The sequence below is a fragment of the Meles meles genome, chromosome 16 (genome assembly GCF_922984935.1).
Source record: "Meles meles chromosome 16, mMelMel3.1 paternal haplotype, whole genome shotgun sequence".
NCBI classification, from domain to species: domain Eukaryota; kingdom Metazoa; phylum Chordata; class Mammalia; order Carnivora; family Mustelidae; genus Meles; species Meles meles.
The window spans coordinates 39,625,365-39,649,187 of NC_060081.1; the positions used below are offsets into that span (position 1 = coordinate 39,625,365).

The window sequence follows — 23,823 nt, forward strand, 5'->3', positions numbered from 1 at the left end:
CCGCATCGGGCTCTCTGCTCAGCGGAGAGCCTGCTTCGTCCTTTCTCTCTGCCTACCTCTCTGCCTACTTGTGATCTCTCTTTCTGTCAAATAAATAAAGAAAATCTTTAAAAAAAAAAAAACAAAAAAACAAAAACAGGCTAGGAATTACCTGCTCCGTCCTCCTGGGACACGGGGAACAACTTGTACACAGAGGTGGTCTGCAAAGGACACTTTAGTCAGACCAGGTTGCTAGAGAAACACATGCTCACCCACAACCCCTAGCTCTCAAAGAAGGCTGACCTACAATGCATTAACAGCCCTGAGATCTTCATTGATGAGAATACATCCAATAAGCCCACACCAACCCTAAACATAAGTGCTCCATTTGGCCTGAGCAGTTCTTCTCACTGAAGGGCATCTACCTGGACTGACACTAGAAGTGTGACTCCAACAACCACAGTGTCAGTCCTAATCACGTGTTGGGCAGTGTGGCCTATGTGAGCAGCGCCACACCGGACTTCCAACACCTCTTCAGAGCATGGCTCCCCCCGGACTCCACACTGAAACCCCTGCAGGACCATAAGATGATGCAGAATAACAAGCAGGGCTGGTCCAAAATGGTCTACAGCTGCCCTTCTTGCTCTAAGCAGAACTTAAACAGCCTGGCCTGGCCAAGCACAGAGCCTTAACACAGTAGATACTCAAGAACAGTGAATCAATGAGAGGATGCCAGGATGGATGAATGGACAGACAGAGAGAAGGACAGATAGACAGAGAGATGGTGGATAGGAAGGCAGGGAAGTAGGTGGGGGAAAGGGACCAGATTTGGATTCCATCACTGCAAAGGGTAAGAGTCTCACTGGCTCAAGGGTGCCATAATTTCAACAGCTTTGGCAAGAGCAGGGGTGACAGCTTTCTATAAACCCTGTATTAAATATGAAATTTCACCTCCAAAGAAATCACAAGAAGCCATTTTCTGAGTCTGATCCCCCAGCCCAGTCCCTTATACAGCAATGCATCACTATGGAATCTGGGCCCTGCTATGGAAGGGCCACCACAACAGCACGGATCCGAACCCCAGACACCAATGTTAATCAGAAACCACTAGCATGGGGTGCCTGGGTGGCTCAGTGGGTTAAGCCACTGCCTTTGGCTCAGGTCATGATCTCAGGGTCCTGGGATCAAGTCCCACATCGGGCTCTCTGCTCAGCGGGGAGCCTGCTTCCCTCTCTCTCTCTCTGTCCACTTGTGATCTCTCTCTGTCAAATAAATAAATAAAATCTTAAAAAGAAAGAAAGAAAGAAAGAGAAACCACTAGCACAATGGGCAATAAAATGGCCAGCCCTCCCCTCGCTGGACAAATTCAAGAACCCACTTTCTTAGGCTGGGAGGTGGATACACCATGTTCACTGTCTTATTCCTTATTTGTCTTAAAAATTCATAATAAAATATTTTTTAATTGGAAAAGAACATACAGGAAATGAGCTCTTGTCACAGAACCAATTCCGTCCTAAAGTATTTTTGAAAGAAAATAAATATTGTGATTTATTAAAGTTAATGATCAACTCATTGTGCTGGGCACAGAGATCAAGGCATTTACTCAACTGTTATATAGGTACCTTTCATGAAACTTTACTCCCAACTGCATCATGAAAACAAGACTTCTTCAGATGCCAGCCCTATGAAGACCTTGTCAAAGAAAAGGCCATTCTTCAGAGAGGGTAGCAATGCCCTTCTGATCTGAGCAGGACTACAAAGGGCCAGGGCACTGAGAGGACAAGAGTACTCAACATAGCCAGAGACACATCGTTCCTTCCTGTGGCACAGCCCCATCCCCACGGCCCTGGACATTTATTCCCCATTTTGGCACACAATGAAAGCAGTAAAAATGACTTCAAGATAAGAGCCATAAAAACAAAGCTAATTTATCAGTAATTTAGACTCCCTGAGCCACAGTGTAATTATCTGAAGCATCTGTATCAGTTCAACAATGTGACAAGGAAGTCAGAATCAAGCAGATGGCCAGTTTATATCTGTTTTAAAGCAAAGTAGTACTAAAAAAGGAAGGAGGGTATAATTTGACTTCTTTCCTATTCTTACCTAATTTGAATGTCAGTACAAATTGGTCAGCCTCATTCTTTTTAAATGGTGCACATTATTCTACGCTACAAATGAAATATGATTTTTCTAACCTTTCCTCTGCTGATGAGCATTTTGGTTGTTTCCATAACGCCATATTGAGCCCCCTCATACAAATATCTTCATGCACATGTGCACAGACTTCTGAAAAAGAGGCTCAAAGAAGAGAAATTGCTCAGTCTACTTATGTCTGGTTCTAGTTTTTCTATCTTTTAAGATTTTATTTATTTATTAGTCAGAGAGAGAGAGAGAGCGAGAGCATGAGCACACAAGCTGGGGGAGTAGCAAGCAGAGGGAGAAGCACACTCCCTACTGAGCAAGGAGCCCGACCTAGGTCTCGATCCCAGGACTCTGAGATCATGACCTGAGCTGAAGGCAGACACTTAACCGGATGAGCCACCCAGGTGCCCCTGTTTGCTTTCAATTTTGATCAACAGTGCTAAATGCCTTCTGAAAAGTCTTCACCAGATGATAGGATGGATAAAAAAGCAAGAGCCATCTACATGCTGCTTATAAGAGACTCATTTCAGAGCTAAAGATATATGTAAATCGAAAATGAAGGAAAAGAAAAGCATTTTATCATGTAAATGGAAGTGAAAAAAAAAAAAAGCTGGGGTAGCAATACTTAGATGAGACAAAACAGACTTTAAAAGAGACTAAAACAGGGGCGCCTGGGTGGCTCAGTGGGTTAAGCCTCTGCCTTCAGCTCAGGTCATGATCTCAGGGTCCTGGGATCGAGTCCCACATCAGGGTCTCTGCTCAGCAGGGAGCCTGCTTCTCCCTTTCTGCCTGCTTCTCTGCCTACTTGTGATTTCTCTGTCAAATAAATAAAATCTTTAAAAAAAAAAAGAGAGACTAAAACACACACACACACACACACACAAAAACTGCAGTAAGAAATGAGGAAGGTCACTACATAATCATAAAGGGAATAATCCAAGAAGAAGATATGACAGTTATAAATATTTGTGCACCCAACATGGGAACACCCAAACACATGAAAGTTAATAATAAACATAAAGGAACTGATCAATAGTAATGAAACAATAATAGGGGACTTTAACACCCCCTTACATCAGTAGATAGATCACCCAGACAGAACATCAACAAGGAAACATGGCCTTGAACGACATATTGGATTAGGTGGATCTAACAGATATATTCAGAACATTCCATCCTAAAACAGGAGAATACACATTCTTTTCAAGTGCACATAAAACATTCTTCAGAAGAGATCACACATTAGGCCACAAAACAAGTCTCAACAAAATAAAAAAGACTGAAGTCATACCATGCATCTTTTCTGACCACAACATTATGAAAATGGAAATCAACAGCAAGAACAAAATCTGGAAAGACCATGAATATGTGGTTAAATAACATGTTACTAAACAATGAATGAGTCAACCAATAAATCAAAAAGGAAATCAAAAAATTCATGCGGACAAATGAAAATGGAAACACAATGTTCCCAAATCCATGGGATGCAGCAAAAGCTGTTCTAAGAGGAAAGTTTATAGCAAAAAAAGGCCTACTTCAAGAAGCAAGACAAATCTCAAACAATCTAACTTACACCTAAAGGAGCTAGAAAAACATGAACAAACACAAAACCACTAGAAGGAAGGAAATAATAAAGAACAGAGCAGAAATGAATAAAATAGAAAATAAAAAAACAACAGATCAATGAAATCAAGAGCTGTTTATTTGCAAAGATCAACAAAATTGATAAACCTTCAGCCAGACTCATTAAAAAGAAAAAAAAGAGAAAGAACTCAAATAAACAGTATCAGAAATGAAAGAGGAGAAATAACCACCAATTCCACAGAAATACAAAGGATTATGAGAACAATTGAAATATTTTGAACTCTAACTGAAATTGTGAAAAATTACATACCAACAAATTGGACAAACTAGAAGAAATGGATAAAATCCTAGAAACATATTATATCCTGAAACTGAACCAAGAAGAAATAAAAAATTTGAACAGACCAATTACCAGCAATGAAATTGAATCAGTAATCAAAAACTCTCAACGAGACAGCATCATAGGGAAATTCTACTGAACATTTACTTTTTTTTAAAGATTTTATTTATTTATTTGACAGACAGAGATCACAAGTAGGCAGAGAGGCAGGCAGAGACACAGGAAGGGAAGCAGGCTCCCTGCTGAGCAGAGAGCCCCATGCGAGGCTCGATCCCAGGACCCTGGGATCATGACTTGAGCCGAAGACAGAGGCTTTAACCCACTGAGCCATCCAGGCGCCCCTCTACTGAACATTTAAAGAAGAGTTAATATCTATCCTTCTCAAACTATTTAAAAAAAAAAATCAAAAAGGAAGGAAAACTTCTAGATTCATTCTATGAAGCCAGCATTACCCTGATTCCAGAACCAGATACAGACACCATAAAAAAAGAGAATCACAGGCCAACATCAGTGATGAACATAGATGCAAAAATCCTCAACAAAATACTAGCAAACCAAATCCAACAATATATTTTAAAAAGTCAGGGGTGCCTGGCTAGCACAGTCAACAGAGCATGCAACTCTTGATCCTGAGTTTAAGTCCCATGATGGGGGTAGAGTTTACTAAAAGAAAATGCATATATATATATATATATATATATATATATATAATCATTCAAAATGATCAAGTAGGATTTATTCCTGGGATATGAAGGTGATTCAATATTCACAAATCAATCAACATGACACATCACATCAATGAAAGAACAGATGTAGAAAAAGCACCTGACAAATACAACATCCATTGATGATTAAAACCTTCAACAAAGTAGATTTTAGAGAGAACATACCTCAACATAATAAATGGCATATATTTAAAAAAAAAAAAAAAACACAGCTAACATCATACTCAGTGGTAAAATACTAAAAGCTTTTCCCCTAAGATCAGAAATAGGACAACAATAGCCATTCTCACCACTTCTATTCAACACAGTACTGGAAATTCTAGCCTCAGCAATCAGACAGCAAAAAGAAAAAAAGGCATCCAAACTGGTAGTAAAACTTTCAATTATTTGCAGATGACATGATACCATATAGAGAAAACCCTAAGGACTCCATCTATAAACTACTAGACATGATAAATGAATTCATTAAAGTCACAGGACACAAAATCAATGTACAGAAGTCTGTTGCATTTCTATACACTAATAATGGAACAACAGAAAGAGAAATTAAGAAAACAATCCCATTTACAACTGCACCCTAAACAGGGCTGCCTAGGTGGCACAGTCAGTTGGGCATTTGACTTTTGGTTTCAGCTCAGGTTGCGGTTTCAAGGTTGTGCGATTGCGCCCTGCATCAGGCTCCACACTCAGCACAGAGTTTACACTTTCCCTCTCCCTCTGCCCCTCCCACCTGTGCACATGCACACACATTCTCTCTCTCTAAAATAAATAAATAAATCTTTTTAAAAATCTCACCCAAAATAATAAGATACCTAGGAATAAACTTAACCAAAAAGATGAAAGAAAGACCTATACTGTGAAAACTATAAAACACAGATGAAAGAAACTGAAGACAAAAAGAAACAGAAAACATTCCATGCTCATGGACTGGAAGGACAAATACTGTTAAAATGTCCAAACTATCCAAAGCAATTTACACATTTAATGCAATCCCTATCAAAATACCAACAGCATTTTTCCCAGAACAAGAACAAATAATCTTAAAATTTGTATACAACCACAAAAGACCCAAAATAGCCAAAGCAATCATGAAAAAGAATGAAACTGGAATTACCACAATTCCAGATTTCAAGATATAATACAAAGCTGCAGTAATAAAAACAGTATGGTACTGGCACAGAAACAGACACACAGATCAATAGAACAGAAGCCCAGAAATAAACCCACATTTATATGGTCAATTAATCTTCAACAAAGGAGGCAATAATATGCAATAGGACATAGTCTCTTCAATAAATGATGCTGGGAAAACTGCACAATTATATGCAAAGGAATGAAACTGGACCACTTTCTTACATCATACACAAAAACAAGCTCAAAATGGATTACAGACTTAAATGTGAGACCTGAAACCATAAAAACCTTAGAAGAGAGCACAGGCAGTAATTTCTCTGGTAGCAGCTGTTTTTATTGAAAAATCAGCATTTTTCTAGGTATGTCTAAGGCAAGGGAAATAAAAGCAAAAATTAACTATTGGGACTACATCAAAATATGCCCATTTTCTTATGCTTATCAATTGATACTATTACCCCATTTTATTTTTATCCATCTAATCATACACAAAATGGGATCTTGTAATTCGCATTTCCTGGAACACCAGTAAGATTGAGAGCATCTTTTCAAATCTTAGAAGCTATTTGTATTTCATGTGAGAATTGCCTGAAAATAGCCTTCTTCTAGTTTCCTATAGAATTTTGGCTTTTATTTTTTATTATTGACTTATAGAAGTGCACTATGGATTCCAAGTACTAGATATTTGTTTGTAAAAAAGAACATATTTCATAAATGGAGAGAGAAACCATGTTTCTGCATCAGAAGACTCAACACAGTAAAAAAAGTTAATTCACTGCAAATTGATGTACAGGTTTAATACAATTCCTATCAAGATCCCAGCTTAGTTTTTTATAGACAAGCTTATTCTAAAATTTATTTGAGAAAGCACAGGCCACAGAATAACTAAAACAAGGCTGGAAAGGAAAATAAAATGGAAGGAATCACTATGCCCAATATTAAAGTTTAGTATATAGCTATAGTAGTCAAGACAGTGTGGTAGTGGTGGAGGGACAGGCACATAGGTCAGCGGAACAAAGTAACAGAACCCAACAAAGGATCAATACAAGTCAGTCCAGTGGTTTTTGACAAAAAGCATAAAAATGGAGAAAAAGACAGCCTTTTCAACAAATGGTGCTGGATCAATTGGACATCCATAGGCAAAAAAAAGCACTCACCCTAAAGATGGGTGTGGACTGAATCGATGTACTGGTTGTGATATTATACCATACTTTTACAAGATACTGCCATAAAGGAAACTGGGTAGAGGGTACACAATATCTCGCTGTATTATTTCTTCCAGTTGCATGCAAATCTGTAATTACCTCAATTAAAAATTCTTTTAAAAAATGTTGGAAATAGGGGTGCCTGATTCTTGATTTCAACTCAGGTCATGACCTTGGGGTTGTGGGACCAAAAGCCGCACTGGGCTCTACAATTCAGCACGGAGTGTGCTTCTCTCCCTCTCCTTCTGACCCACCCCTGCTCATGTGTGCTCTCTCTCTCTAAGATAAATAAATCTTTTTTTAAAAGTTGAGGGGCATCTGGTTGGCTCAGTCAGTTAAGCGGCTGCCTTCAGCTCAAGTCAAGATCCCAGAGTCCTGGGATTGAGCTCCGCATCAGGCTCGCTGCTCAGTGGGGAGACTGCTTTACCCTATCCCTCTGCCTGCTGCTCCCCCTACTTGTGCACTCCCTCTCTCTCTCTGTCAAATAAATAAATAAAATCTTTTTTTTAAAATGTTGAAAACGGGAGACACCGCTTTGGAAATTACTCCCATAATATCTTTGTTTATACAAATAAAGTTATGTTGTGAGACCCAAAAAAAAAAAAAAGTTGAAAATATATTCTCCTAGTCTAACTTTTTTTTTTTTTTTGGTTGTCAAATGATGCTTTATTGAAATATTTTCCTTTGTATTTCTTAACTAGCCAGGCCCTCCACCGTACCACTGCTGATGTTACCTATGATGCCATGAGGGTGGCAGCCATCAACATTGCAGCCCACAGACTGGGCAGTCTCCAGATCTCTTTCATGTTCCAGAGAACTCTCTAGCTACAGATTAGCGCCACATCTGTCCGGCAATGTTGACAATCCTTCGAAGGTGATATTTCCACTGTGTTTCATGTTTTTCTGCTACTTTCAGTCTCTTGGCAGGGTCTTTTTTTTTTTTTTTTTTTTTTTTTTTTAAAGATTTTATTTATTTATTTGACAGAGAGAGAGATTACAAGTAGGCAGAGAGGCAGACAGAGAGAGGAGGAAGCAGGCTCCCTGCGGAGCAGAGAGCCCGATGCGGGGCTCGATCCCAGGACCCCGAGATCATGACCTGAGCCGAAGGCAGCGGCTCAATCCACTGAGCCACCCAGGCGCCCAATTTATTTATTTGACAGAGAGAGACAGAAAGAGAGGAAACACCAGCAGGCAGAGTGGGAGAGGGAGAAGCAGGCCCTCCACTGAACAGGAAGCCCAAGGTGGAGCTCAGTCCCATGACCCTGAGATCGTGACCTGAGCCAAAGGCAGACAACCACTGAGCCACCCAGGCGCCCTCCTGGCAGTTTCTTGAGGGCTTTGATAATCAGGGCAGAGGCAGAAGGTACCACTTCAACTTGGGCCTGCCTGTTCTGAATGGTCCGTTTCATTATAACCCTCAGACCCTTCCAATCACTGGCTACCTTTGTGATGTCATCACCAGCCATTTTTGGAGACAGATCCAGGGGACAGATCTTGGGTGCCAGGGCAGATGTGGCATCAACTCCCCAACCAGTGCACCTCAGGTACATGACTTTGATCTCATTGGGGTTGATCTCATTGGTGTCGGATGAACCAAGATTTGGGACAACCAAAGAAAGGTGCACCTTGGCTTCCTCCAAGTTGAAAGCCAAAGACTCTCCTTGTCTAATTTTTATCTTCCAAATTTCCTTATGGTATAAGAAGAGTTAATTTTTATCTAATCAAATTCATTTCTCTCTTTATGTCTCCTGAATTTACCTAATTTTTTAACACTTTGCAGTTTTCTTGAAGCTGTTAAAAGAGCATTGATTTGGGGGCGCTTCGGTGGCTCAGTGGGTTAAAGCCTCTGCCTTCGGCTCAGATCACAATCCCAGAGTCCTGGGATTGAGCCCCGTGCCAGCTCTCTGCTCCACAGGAGCCTGCTTCCCCCTCTCTCTTTGCCTGCCCCTCTGCCTACTTGTGATCTCTGTCTGTCAAATAAATAAATAAAATCTTAAAAAAAAAAAAAAAGAGCATTGATTTTAAGAAGTCTTTTATGCTAGGGCCATCTGGGTGGCTCAGTCAGCTGAGTGTCCAACTCTTGGTTTCAGCTCAGGTCATGATCTCAAGGTCATGAAATCGAGCCCCACACTGGGCTCTGGGGTCAGTGGGAAGTCTGCTTGAGATTCTCCCTCTCCCTCTTTCTCTGCACTTCCACACACTCACAAACACTCATCCTCTCTGTCTCCTTCAAATAAATAAATCCTTAAAAATAAAAAAATAGGGGCACCTGGGTGGCTCAGTGGGTTAAAGCCTCTGCCTTCGGCTCAGGTCATGATCCCAAAGTCCTGGGATCAAGCCCCACATCAGGCTCTCTGCTCAGCAGGGAGCCTGCTTCCCCTCTCTCTGTCTCTGCTTGCCTCTCTGCCTACTTGTGATCTCTGTCTGTCAAATAAATAAATAAAATCTCAACAAAAAAAAAATAAGGGGGAAAATGTCAATTTAAAAAAAATTAAAAAATAAAAATAAAAAAATAAAAATAAAAAAATAAAGAAAAAGTATTTTATGCTAAGTAAAGAAGTCTTTAAAAGTACTGTTTTAATTAGTCATAAGAAACCCTATGAAACTTTAAAAAACTAAAGAAACCTAGGCATGAACTTAAAAGAATGATGTTTAAATGATCTCAGTTTCAGGCTTAGTTGATATGACAAGAACAGAGAAATTAAACATCATAAATAGAATGGCAAAAGCAAATGGATATGTAGTTGCTCCTGAAGGCAGGAAGAAAGATTCCATAAAGCAAATTAATTAATTAATTACATATTATATAATATATAACATATATTATATAAATATATAGCACATTATATATAAGTATATAATATATAAATATAATATATACTATGATAATAAATAAAGTAAATCTTCAAGCGCCCCCTACCATTCCCCCCAGCCCACGTCAGCCCAAGCAGTCACAGTGATGGCAACAGGGCCAAAAGTGCAAGCCAACACCAGGTGCTGCTTTTGATCAAGCTATTCAGCACCTAACTCAGGATCTGACACATCAGACAATATCCCAGAAAGATGTCTGTTCCACTTTTCTTGTGGGTACACAAAAAGACCTTATTTTGAAATTTTAAATTCTTCCGAAGAAAGCAACCATGCATATTTTTGAGTTACCTGTACTTACAGATTTTTTTTTTTTTTTTTGAAAGAGAGAGAGAGCCAGGGAGGGGAGGAACAGAGAAGGGGAGAAAATTTTAAGCAGCTCCATATCCACTGTGGAGCCCAATGTGGGGCTCAATCTCATGACACAGAGGTCATGACCTGAGCCGAAATCAAGAGTCAGAGGCGTAACCAAATGAGCCATCCAGGGACCCCAATTTTTTTTTTAGGATTTTATTTATTTACTTCAGAGAGAGCGAGCATGTGCAAGCACAAGTGAGGCAGGGTAGGTGCCGAAGAGGGAGAGGAAGAAGCTGACTCCCCACTAAGCAGGAATCCTGATGCAGGGCTCCATCCCAGGACCCTAAGATCATGACCTGAGCCAGTCATGATTAAGTGTCAAAGCAGACACTTAACCAAGTGAGCAACCCAGGCACCCCATCAATTTTTTTTAATATTTTATTTATTTATTTGTCAGAGAGAGAGAGAGCACGAGTGCATGAGCAGGGGGAGTACAGACAGAGGGAGAAGCAGGCTCCCCACTTAGCAAGGAACCCAATGTGGGACTCGATCCCAGGACCCTAAGATCATGATCTGAGCCAAAGGGAGACTCTAACCTACTAAGTCACCCAGGCAACCCACCGATTTTCTTTGTTTAAAGAAAGTATTCATCTAGACATCCCAGACATCGTAAACAAAATTATAAAGTTCTATGTTCGGCACCTAAAATGTGCCAGAGATACCAGTCCAGGCACTTTACCTACTTTCTATACAGAAAGGTGAGTAACACAGCAAGCCAGTGTTGAACCAGATCCCAAACCTCAGAGTGCTACTTCTCAAAGCGCAGGCTCATGTTGTACACATCTTCAACTGCTAACTGGTGTCCCAGCCTTGAATAAGTGGGTCAGCTGGTTCTACCAAAAATTCTTCTTTGTTGCTAACTTGGGCTGTGTTCATAATAAATACCTCAGAGAAACAGAAGCATAAGTATCTTAACTCCATCATGTTTAACCAGTGGGATAGGAAAAACAAACAGTATCAACAAAATGAAAAGACAACCAAAGGAATGGGAAAAAAAATATTTGCAAATCATATATAAGATAAGGGGTTAATATCCAAAATACATAAGAAATTCATACAACTCAGCAGCAAAAAAAACTCTAATAATCCCATTTTTTAATTGGGCAGAAGACCTTGAAAAGACATTTTTCCAAAGAAGATATACAAATGGCCAAAAGGTATATGAAAAGATATTCGACATGACTAATCATCAGGGAAATGCAAATGAAAACTACAATAAGATATCACCTCACACCTGCTAGAAAGACTATTATCAAAAAGACAAGAGGGGCGCCTGGGTGGCTCAGTGGGTTAAGCCGCTGCCTTCGGCTCAGGTCATGATCTCAGGGTCCTGGGATCGAGTCCCGCATCGGGCTCTCTGCTCAGCAGCGAGCCTGCTTCCCTCTCTCTCTCTCTGCCTGCCTCTCTGCCTACTTGTGATCTCTCTCTGCCAAATAAATAAATAAAATCTTAAAAAAAAAAAAAAAGACAAGAGATAACAAATGCTGTTGAAGGTGTGGAGAAAAGGGAACCCTTGGTGGTGGCAATGGAAATTGGTGCAGTCATAACAGAAAACAGTATGGAAGTTTTTCAAAAAGTTAAAAATAGAACTACCACATGATCCCATAATTCTTCTACTGATTATATATCCAAAAGAAATGAAATCACTATCTTAAAGAAATATCTGCACCTCTATGTTCATTCCAGCATATTTATAGTAACCAAAACACAGAAATAACCTAAGTGTCCACTGGCAGATAAATGAATAAAGAAAGTCTGATATATCTATCTCTACCTACCCATCTATATAATGGAATATTATTCAGTCATAAGAAAGACATCCTGCCATTTTGTAACAACATGGATGGACCCTGAGGACATTATGCTAAGTGAAAGAAGTTAGAGAATGATAAATACTGTATGATCTTACTTATATGTGGAATCCAAAATAAATCAAACTCCTATAAAGAAGGTAGAGTGGTGGTTGCCAGGGGCTAGGGAGTGGGAAGTGTTGGTCAAAGAGTATAAAATTTCCATTATAAGATAAGTTCTGAGGATGTGACATACAGCACAGTGCCTACATTAACAATACTGTTTGATACACTTGAAAATTGCTAAGAGAATAATGTTAAATGTTCCTGCCAGAAAAAGAAACTTGTAATTCTCTGAGGTGACAGAGGTGTTAACCTCAATGTGGTAATCATTTCTGTGTATAAATATATATAATCATCTCATTGTGCACCTTAAAGTTATACAATGTTATATGTCAATTACATCTCAATAAAGCTGGCAGAAAAAAAGGAAAAACAAAGTCATGATCCTCCTCTTCTAACACTCCTACTAACCAAATTATCTGTGCGTTTATCTAGGGTTCAGCCCAAACTACAAATCATTAGTGGCCATTGAAAAATGAAACTAGATGGCATGATTCCTTCATTTCAGAAAGAAAGTTAAATTTCATCAACATTTGCATGCATTAATATCTACTGCAAAGACATAAAGCATCACAAGCATTTAATTATTAGAAATTAAGTAAAAAGAGAAGAGAGACTGGTGACAGTTTGATATTTAGACCTACAGTTAAAATCTTTAATACACACACATCCCAGGCCTTCAAGCTCTCACCCTGAAATGCTCTCCCCCCAGATATCCATGGAAAGAGGCTGAATAAATAACTTTGTGTGGATAGACTAACACTAATGAGGCAAAGCTTATAGAAAAACACTGGGCACCAAATATTTATGATAATTCAAGCTTTTCCTACCTATAACATGGATTTTCAGAAGCCTTTGCCTGGCCTTAAGTTCACTTTCTAGCCATTTCTCCGAGATCTGTCCCTCAAATCTCAGGGATTACAGCCCACACATTCAGCCACAGACCTCATAAACCACAAGCAGGCTGATGATCCTGTGAATTCCTGCCTCCCCATGATGAAAGAGCCAGGAGAAAATCCTTGGATTTGAAACACTGATCTATGAAAAGAAGTCAAAGGCAAACATTCGGGACAGGCCAAATGGCAATGGCAAACACGGAAAATGCCCAATCCTAGATAGAAAGGCTCTGAAGAACACTCCAAATGGATCTGGCTCCTGGGTTTAAACTTCCTTACAGAACTATGAAGGTTCCGCCACCAGCAACCTCACGTCTTTGATCCTACAGCTCCTCGTAATAAAGGTACTTGTAGTCACAGGAATTTTTATCCAGCACAATAAATAAATAAATAAATAAAATAAGCTCAATCCTAAAACATTGATCTGAAAAATATTCTCAGTTGCTTCCAGGTTTAAGTACGAAACAAATCTCACAGCATTTTTTAAATCTCCCTCATTATCATAATTAATATTCCTATAACACACTGCATAATTCATGTACCCCACACTCCAGTTCATTCTTCAAAATAGCCCATGAAGTCCACAGGGCAGGGATCATCATCCTCTTTGTTCCCCATGACAACCTTGTAGGCAGCAGAGATTAGTACTGAAATTCAAACCTTCCAATTCAAAATCTCTACTTCTGCCCACCAAACTTTGATGTTGATGAGGTCCACTTTATTTTGATGGTTCTTGGTTTTGATTTGTTTTTCATTAAAATCCAAAACAACACAGTGGCCATGAGACCCAAATCTCCAGTATTATGTAATTGTAATACTATTTTATCAATAAATGAAAAATTCAGCGTCACCAAGCCTTGTCACTTCTCTGTCACCCACTGTGGTAGCCAGCCTCCACGATGGCCCCCAAGGATCCTCACTTCCTGGTTTTCAGGCTTTATGTACTTCCTTCCCACAGTGAATAGGGCTGACCTATGTGACCAACAGGATACTGTGGAAATGATGGTATGTGACTGATGATCCTCCTTGTTCCCTCTTGAACTGCTCACACTAGAGGAAGCCAGCTGCCATGTTATAAGCCATATCCCACAGGCCTAGAAGGAGGCCCATATGGACAGGAACCCAGGCCTCCTGCCAGTAGCCAAGCCCAAACTGCCAATCCTACGGACCATCCTGAAAGCCCCAGACCATACTGCAGCCCTAGCCAAGCCTTCAGATGACTGCAAGGCCAGCTGATAACTACAACCCCACAAGAGACCCTGAGCCAGAACCACCCAGCTAAACTATTCCTGAAATCCTGACTCACAGAAAGCATACGAGATAATATATATGTATTGATATTTTAAGCCACTACATTTTGGGTAATTTGTTCCACAAGAATAGAGGACTAATATACCTATATCTCTTTATAAGATTCCAGGCACTCGGTAGACTCGAATTAAGGTAGCAATGAGAATAATTTTCTGCTGATTGATCCAGACCCCCTCAGTCTGACCCTTCTGTATCTAAGCCCATATTAGGATAATCCTATCCTGTGGCCACAGGAGGTTATGGAAAAGTGAGAATTAAAGCAGTTTTAGGTCTTATTTATCTTAAAAGTCCCCAAGAGTATTGGAGGTTCTTTGTCTACTGTCTAATAAATAAGAAAGACTTTCTTTCCCCTGGTTTGTTCTGGCATACTGTCAACAGAGTCGTAATACATGAACTACAAAATGCCTAGTGCTGGGTTACATTCAGCAGTGTGGGGCCTAGCCTGGGGTTCTTGGTGGATTCTCAGTTCATCGGGCTAATCTGTAAAGTAAGAGAAACCTGTGAGCAAAGACAGCCCACCTATGGGTGATAGGGATATGCAAACAGGAACCTGAGAACAACTCTGGCTTTAGTTGTAACACAACTCCCTTTGAAAAAATTCAAGTAAGATCTGTAAGTTAATAACATACCCATGCTAATTTCCTGGTTTCAACCATTACACTATGGTTATGAAAGATGTTAATATCAGGGGAAACTGGGTAAAGGCACACAAGTACCCTGTGCGCTATTTTCACAATTTTTTAGACAGTAGTCCCCCCCTCATCTGAGGTTTTGTTTTCCATGGTTTCAGTTACCCATGGTCAAATGTGGTCAGGAAGCGATGGTCCTCCTTCTGACCTATCATCAGAAGGTCAACAGTAGCCTAATGCTACGTCACAGTGCCTATGTCATTCCCCTCGCTTCGTCTATTTGCACAAGCATTTTACCATCTCACATCATCACAAGTTGGGTGAGTATAGTACGATAAGGTATTTTGAGAGAGAAGACATTCGCATAACTTGTATAATTGTTCTATTGTATCACTAGTTATGGCTGTTAATCTCTGACTGTGCCTAGCTTATAAATTAAACTTTCACAGATATATAGGTATAGGACAAAACATAGAATATATAGGGTTCAATACTATAAAACACAGTATATATAGGTTTCAGAGTATATATGGGGTTTTTGGAATGCATCACCCACAGATGTCACAAACTATTTCAAAATAAAAAAGTTTAAAAAATAAAATACATTTAAAGCAACAACAAAAAAAAGAATCTTGCCACTAAAATACAAATGACACTAAATCCATTCCTTGAAGGGCTCCTTGAAAGTTGTAGTTTTCCAGAATGTACTTGGAAAGGCTGTTCCAACATGGTCATGAGAGAAGTCTAGCTTGATTTCAAACCTCCTATTCCCTGGCAGGCAGACATCAAGTTTGGGAATGCACTATACCTTATGTTCTCAGCCCCTCATGAAGTGAGTGATTTAGATGAGAATATGAGCAAAGGTGATGCATAAGAGTTGATGAGGTGACACTATCCCTCTCTCTCCCGGCCTGGGAGGCCAGTGTTGTAAGCTCAAGGGAGTCTGGACTCCCCCAAGTCAGCAAACGGAGTAGATCCCCTCCAACCCACATCGTATTTTGGTGAGATTAACTTCGTGGTAAGCCATAGAGGTTCTGAGTTTGTGTGCTGCAGCAACTAGTATTTAAGATAATCCCAATAAAGATATTTCCATTCAGAAAATAACCCAGGACTTCTAAGAAAAAAAGCAAAATTGTTAAAATTGATGAGGTCACAATATCATCAGAAGGAAAAATGAAAATATCTAAACCTCCTCCATATCTAGATGTTCCTTCCATTACCCAATAGAAATACACCAGCAGGTAAAGATGTGTTTACAAGCATGTTTCTGCCACACTGCCTGTGTTAGAAAAAAAATGAAAACAAACTAAATCAAATACGGAAGAATACAGCAAATAGGGAAAGAAGACAGCCATTCAGTGAAAAATTCTCTATGGTCCCCACAACAATCCCCCTGATATGTGATGTGCTCTGCCCATACTTCCCTCCAGCTGAACTCAACCCGCAGGGCCCACAGCCATGCCATACACACAGGAAGACCCAATCAATGAGAACTTTCTGTGACAGATGACAGTCCGTCCTGATACAGGATAATGCAGATATGGCGATTTGTTATACTATCCTCTGTGAGTTTGAAGTTTGCTATAATACAAAGTTGTAAAAATTAGTATTTCAGAAAAATTGCGGTAATTAAAACTGACTAACCCTTGTAATAAACAGAAATTATCATGCTCACTAAAAGGGGCAGAAAAAACTAACCCAGGCACATAAAGCAATTAATCTAGTACCTAAATGGTTAGAATGGGCTGTTAGCTGATTAACTCATTAGTCTACTATAATCACTCACATAAACTCAGTGGTAATCGAAGCTATTTGTATCTAGATTAACTTAAGAGAGTTCCTGAGCTTGTCTGGAAAACAAAGATACTGAATAGGAAATATTCCTTCATTTCCTACACTGCCTTATAAACCCTAAAATTCAGGGTTCTTGTCTTGGTATAACTGAAATTAAATTTAAATGTGATTATCATAACATAGCTAAATATCCTAAAAACCAAAAACTCTCTCTGAAATAACTTTATAATTTAAATAACAGATTAAAATAAATAGACGGGGGCACCTGGGTGGCTCAGTCATTAAGTGTCTGCCTTCGGCTCTGGTCATGATCCCAGGGTCCTGGGATCGAGCCCTGCATTGGGCTCCCTGCTCGGTAGAAAGCCTGCCTCTCCCTCTCCCATTCCCCCTGCCTGTGTTCCGTCTCTCGCTGTGTCTCTCTCTGTCAAATAAATAAATAAAATCTTTAATTAAAAATAAATAAATAGGGGCGCCTGGGTGGCTCAGTGGGTTAAGCCGCTGCCTTCGGCTCAGGTCATGATCTCAGGGTCCTGGGATCGAGTCCCGCATCGGGCTCTCTGCTCAGCAGGGAGCCTGCTTCCCTCTCTCTCTCTCTCTCTCTGCCTGCCTCTCTATCTACTTGTGATCTCTCTCTGTCAAATAAATAAATAAAATCTTTAAAAGAAAGAAAGAAAGAAAGAAAGAAAGAAAGAAAGAAAGAAAGAAAGAACATAGATCAATGGAACAGAATAGAGAGCCCAGAAATAGACCCTCAACTCTATGGTCAACTAATCTTTGACAAAGCAGGAAAGAATGTCCAGTGGAAAAAAGACAGTCTCTTCAACAAATGGTGTTGGGAAAATTGGACAGCCACATGCAGAAAAATGAAATTGGACCATTTCCTTACACCACACACAAAAATAGAATCAAAATGGATGAAAGACCTCAATGTGAAAAAGGAATCCATCAAAATCCTTGAGAACACAGGCAGCAACTTCTCCAACCTCAGCCACAGCAACTTCTTCGTAGAAACATCCCCAAAGGCAAGGGAAACAAGGGCAAAAATGAACTACTGGGACTTCATCAAGATCAAAAGCTTTTGCACAGCAAAGGAAACAATCAACAAAACCAAAAGACAACTGATAGAATGGGAGAAGATATTTGCAAACAACATATCAGATAAAGGGCTAGTATCCAAAATCTATAAAGAACTTATCAAACTCAACACCCAAAGAACAAATAATCCAATCAAGAAATGAGCAGAGGACATGAACAGACATTTCTTCAAAAAAGACATCCAGGGGCGCCTGGGTGGCTCAGTGGATTAAGCCGCTGCCTTCGGCTCAGGTCATGATCTCAGGGTCCTGGGATCGAGCCCCACATCGGGCTCTCTCCTCTGCAGGAAGCCTGCTTCCTCCTCTCTCTCTGCCTGCCTCTCTGCCTACTTGTGATCTCTCTCTCTGTCAAATAAATAAATAAAATCTTTAAAAAAAAAAAAAAAAAAAGACATCCAGATGGCCAACAGACACATGAAAAAGTGCTCCACATCACTCGGCATGAGGAAATATAAATCAAAACCACAATGAGATACCACCTCACATCAGTCAGAATGGCTAAAATTAACAAGTTAGGAACCGACAGATGCTGGCGAGGATGCAGAGAAAGGGGAACCCTCCTACACTAATGGTGGGAATGCAAGCTGGTGCAACCACTCTGGAAAACAGCATGGAGGTTCCTCAAAAAGCTGAAAATAGAGCTACACTACAACCCAGCAATCACACTACTGGGTATTTACCCTAAAGACACAAATGTTGTGATCCAAAGGGGCACATGCACCCAAATGTTTATAGCAGCAATGTCCACAATAGCCAAACTATGGAAAGAATCTAGACGTCCATCAACAGATGAATGGATAAAGAAGATGCGGTATATATATATCTACAATGGAATACTATGCAGCCATCAAAAGAAATGAAATCTTGCCATTTGCAATGACATGGATGGAACTAGAGGGTATTATGCTTAGCGAAATAAGTCAAAAATCAGAGAAAGACAACTATCATATGATCTCCCTGATATGAGGAAGTGGAGAAGCAATGGGGGGGTTGTGGGGGGTAGGAAAAGAATAAATGAAACAAGATGGGATCGGGAGGGAGACAAACCATAAGAGACTCTTAATCTCACAAAACAAATTGAGGGTTGCAGGGGGGATTGGGGGAGGGAGAGGGTGGTGGGGTTATGGACATTGGGGAGGGTATGTGCTATGATGAGTGCTGTGAAGTGTGTAAACCTGGCAATTCACAGACCTGTACCCCTGGGGCTAATAATACATTATATGTTAATAAAAAATAAAAAATGTTTAAAAAAAAGAAAAATTAATTAATTAAAACAATTAGATGCATGACCCATACACATGTATTCATTTTCCCAGCTGTGACTATTTTTTAAAATAAAATGATAATAATAATAATAATACAATCTTAACCAAAAAACACTGTTAATACTGAGCAATGTTCAAGAAAGGAGGTTCTTTTAACACTGTAAGATACTTTGATTTCCATATGTATAAAACTGAAGATTCCCTTATTAAACTAACCTTTCACTCAACAAAATTTTTTTTCCAGCCTGTCAAACTCAGACAATGCCTCAGACTCTGAGATACACAGGTTCAGGAGACAAACCAGGGATTCCCAGAGCTTTGGCCTAGAGAAATACCACAGAATGAGGAAGCTCCAAAGAACAGCTTTGCAAGCAGGTACTGAGGGACTCTGGTCAATACCATCCAACCTTTGGGGAGAAAAGGAACACCCAGACCTGTAAACCTTGGGGCAACTATAAAGTGAACCGAAGGTGCACTTCCAAGGTCAAACAGCAAGGACATGGACACCTTTCTAGAAGAGCTGACTCCCGGAGTCACCTACTGGTCTGAGAAATCCTGAGGCTTTGCTTGTTTAAACAGACCACATAATAAATCAGAAAGACGGTAGTTAAGGAAATTCAGTCATAAATCGGAGGCAGTGCAGTCTGAAAGACGGTCTTCTGTTGGAATGCAGCTCTCCCACCTAATGGCCATGTCTCATGACCTTGAACCAATCATTTAAGGTGAGGACTGAGCTGCTTCCCTCCCTCAGTCCTTGTGAGGGTCACATGTGTAGATGTGGAACTTAAAAACTGTCAGTTCTCAAATCCGTTTTTATTAATAATGATAGTCTGCTATTTATTACAATCCTCCTTCGTGTATAACAATTTCATTTTTGAAAAGCAAGGTTTACTTTTAGAGTTATAGACTTCAAAAAAGAAACAGTTTCACAATATTCATTTAAAAAAGAAAAGAAACTTTTGGAAAGAACACCAGAGCTATTAGGGGGGTGCCTGACTGGCTCAGTCAATAGAGGATGTGAGGGACTCTTGATCTCAGGGTTTCAAGTTCAAGCCCTGCGTTGGGTGTAGAGATTACTTAAAAATTTTTTAAATAAAATAAAATAGGAGTGTTTGGGTGGTTGCTTAAGTGCCCAACTCCTGGTTTTGGCTCTGGTTATGATCACAGGGTCATGAGATGGAGGATGTGGACCCACGTCAGGCTCCACGCTCAGTGTAGAGCCTGTTTAAGATTTTCTCTTCCTCTCCCTCTGCCCCTCCATCCCATGCTCACATGCTCTCTCCCTTGCTCTTGCTCTCTCTATAAAATAAATAAATCTTTCTTAAAAATGAAATAAAATAAAATAAAGACAGAATACCAGAGCTACTGGTTAGATGGCAGATCAGAAGTTTATGAACTAGCATGAGCTTTCAAACAAGCAGGCTTTCTGTCTGATTTGCCTCTCACATTAATTATAAGCCACTGAGAAGTAAAATTATTCAGTTTTATAAGCTTCCTTAATTTTTAGAGTATTTATTTCATACTCAAAAGTGAAACTGAGCTACTACTTCATTTATTTGTACACTTTAGATCAATATTAAAATTCAAACAAAGATAACTTATGGAATCTGACCATTGTTCTTAAGATCCAGTAACACAGTACTGAGCCACAACATACTCATCACATCCACAGCTGAAAGAGCCCTTTTTGCTCCAGGAAGTTTCAGCCACCCTGGCAAAAATTTGATTTCTGGGGCACCTGGCTGGCTCAGTCGGAAGAGCATGGGACTCTCGATCTCGCAGTCATGAGTTCAAGTCCCAAGTAGGGTGTAGAGAATATCTAAATAAAACTTTTTTTAAAAAATTAGATTTCTACAGCAAATCAGCCAGCCTGTTCCCAAGCATCTCCCCCACCCCACCCCAATCCCCAACACAACCTCGTCCCTCACATCTGAGGTATGCCGCACTGAAGGTGGGAGTGCTCTTTCAGAAGTGAGACCCAAGGGGCGCCTGGGTGGCTCAGTGGGTTAAAGCCTCTGCCTTTCGTTCAGGTCATGATCCCAGGGTCCTGGGATCGAGCCCCGCATCGGGCTCTCTACTTGGCAGGGAGCCTGCTTCCTCCTCTCTCTCTCTCTGCCTGCCTCTCTCCCAACTTGTGATCTCTATCTGCCAAATAAATAAATAAAATCTTTTTAAAAAAAAAAAAAAAGAAGTGAGACCCAAGGGCCCAAGGGAGGCTGGAAATACTGAACCTGGCAAGGCCCTTGTCGTGGTCTTCCCTGACACCCTATCTAGCGACATACTTCATAAACAATTGGAACCAGAAGGATCAATTCATAAGTCCCTGCAAGAGTGTTTGTCCTTGCCCCTTACCCCTCACCACCTTCTGAGGCCTCCAGGCTATACCTAACTTGGTCCAAAATTTGGATGGGCCCATGCAGGCTCACCTGCCAATTCCCAAAAAGAAGCCAAGCAGGAACCAGAAAGGAAAAGTGTTGCCAAGGACCCCACTAACTTCTAACCTTCCCAGGAGCTACTCTACCAGACTTAAGACATAAAACAGACATGGGACTTTTCCCTCACTGCTTTACAGAATACTTTACTCTTACAACTACTATGTTCCTGGTACTATTTATTGACAATCCCACGAAGTGCCTAGAAGTACACTTAATTTTAAGGATGGGGTACATGAGAATATACAAAAACCTAAATGCAGACCCTTTTGAATGCTTTCCCCTTGACCCATCTCTGACATCAGCCCTGGCTGCTGCAGACAGTTGCATGCAAGCTCCAGCTCAGGTGACAGCCGGACTCCTCAGCAAGCACTGAGGGTCTTTGTGCCTCAGACCTTCTAGGAAGCCATGCAATCCTGCTCACCTGTTTGGGTACCAATGGGGACAGGACGCAGTAGCTAAAGGCCCCACCTCCCATCCTCTGGATAGACAACCCCGGAAGACATTCTGTACTCTTTAATAAGTGGGCTGGTTAAAAATATAGCAGTTACACCCCCATCTCTATATAACTATAAGAATCTGGTGAGCCCTATGCCCTAATCCTTTGGAGCCACATTCCTGGCCTACATCTTGTGTTATACCCCAAAAGAAGGAATTCTTACCAGATCCAATTAGAACAGTGGTTTTTAGCATTAGCTGCATGCTGGAACCCCTGGGGGACCTTTGTAAAGTCTTGATATTCAGATTCCTTTCCAGAAAAATAACATTGAGCTATCTCAGGGTGGGGCAGGCTGCCCAGGGCTCACCCTTATACCAGGACCCATGAGTTCCAACACTGGCCAGGAGGGTAGTCAGTCCAGCCCTGCAGAGAGGGCCAAAAGAAGCAGTGAGGCCGCTCTTAAGGGGCCTGGTCTTGAGAGTTTAAGACAGATCCTCTCTTTATCAGAGCGTACTGGAGACAAAGGATCCATGAAAATGGGAGGCAGATAAATGGATTATGTACCAATAGTCTTCACTTTTCTATAACTGGAATCACGCTACAAGTATTCTTTGGAGAAATGCTTATTTCATACAATAATATAGCCACTATGTTTTCTCACGTAAGTACATATACTTCTATTGCATTCGATTTTTTAAAACTAACTAGCCAGCTGTAACACCTTTGTTGAATACCCACCTCTTGCCCAATGATCTGAAACGCTGCCTTTATTACATACCAAACTTCTCCTAAATCATTCTTTCAGGTCTCTCATCTAGTTTGCTAATAGTTTCTCTCTTGCTCTGCACCATTTGTTTTCATTACTAGAGTGTTGTAATACATTCTGATATCTAGGAAGGTCAGGATGTTCTGTGAGATTTTTTTTTTAATTACATTTATCTCTTTAATTCCACTGGAATTTATTTTAAGGTATAGTATAAAGTAAAGATCCGAAATGATTAATTTTCCATTACTGCCAACTAGTTGCCCAATTACTGCTTACTGAGACATCCTTCCATCTATTAATCTGTAATGCCTACTTGGTAAAATAATATATTCTTACACAGTTAATAGAACATATTCAATTCTCAACTGCCTATTGCCTTCCTTTAACTGGTCTAAGGTCCCTGTCCCTGGGGAACTTACATGTTAGCAGGTAAATAAACAATAAGCTTTCCAAAATAAATAACCAACAGACACAGTTGTAACATTTTAGAAGGTGCTAAGCCTGGCAAAGAAGAGGCGGAGAGGGTAAGGAGCACAGGGAATACAGCGCAAGAACGGAGGTAGAACAGGCTGCAGTCTGAAGTAAGGTGATCAGGGTAGAGGGGGCAGAGGTACAGGCTTTGTTATGAAGAAGGATGGCAAGGATAGGAGGCCACAGTAATTTAAGGAATAGAGGAGACCTTTTATTTTTTTTTTTAAAGATTTATTTATTTGACAGAGAGAAATCACAAGAGAGGCAGGCAGAGAGAGAGGAAAGGAAGCAGGCTCTCCGCTGAGCAGAGAGCCCGATGTGGGACTCGATCCCAGGACCCCGAGATCATGACCTGAGCCGAAGGCAGCGGCTTAACCCACTGAGCCACCCAGGCGCCCCAGAGGAGACCTTTTAAAAACACGGCTCCTGATGTGGGCCCCTCTAAGTTGATGATGCCACCATCCCCTAGTCACTTCCACCAG

The 23,823-nt window shown here is 40.5% G+C and overlaps 1 protein-coding gene and 1 pseudogene across 1 annotated transcript in view; both read right to left on the reverse strand.

Annotated features, from left to right (window-relative positions):
• The window catches only part of DTD1 (D-aminoacyl-tRNA deacylase 1), a 175,998-nt gene that overhangs the window by 102,818 nt on the left and 49,357 nt on the right, over window positions 1–23,823 (reverse strand). The window lies entirely within an intron of this gene.
• Window positions 7,800–22,143, reverse strand: LOC123927090 (annotated as a pseudogene).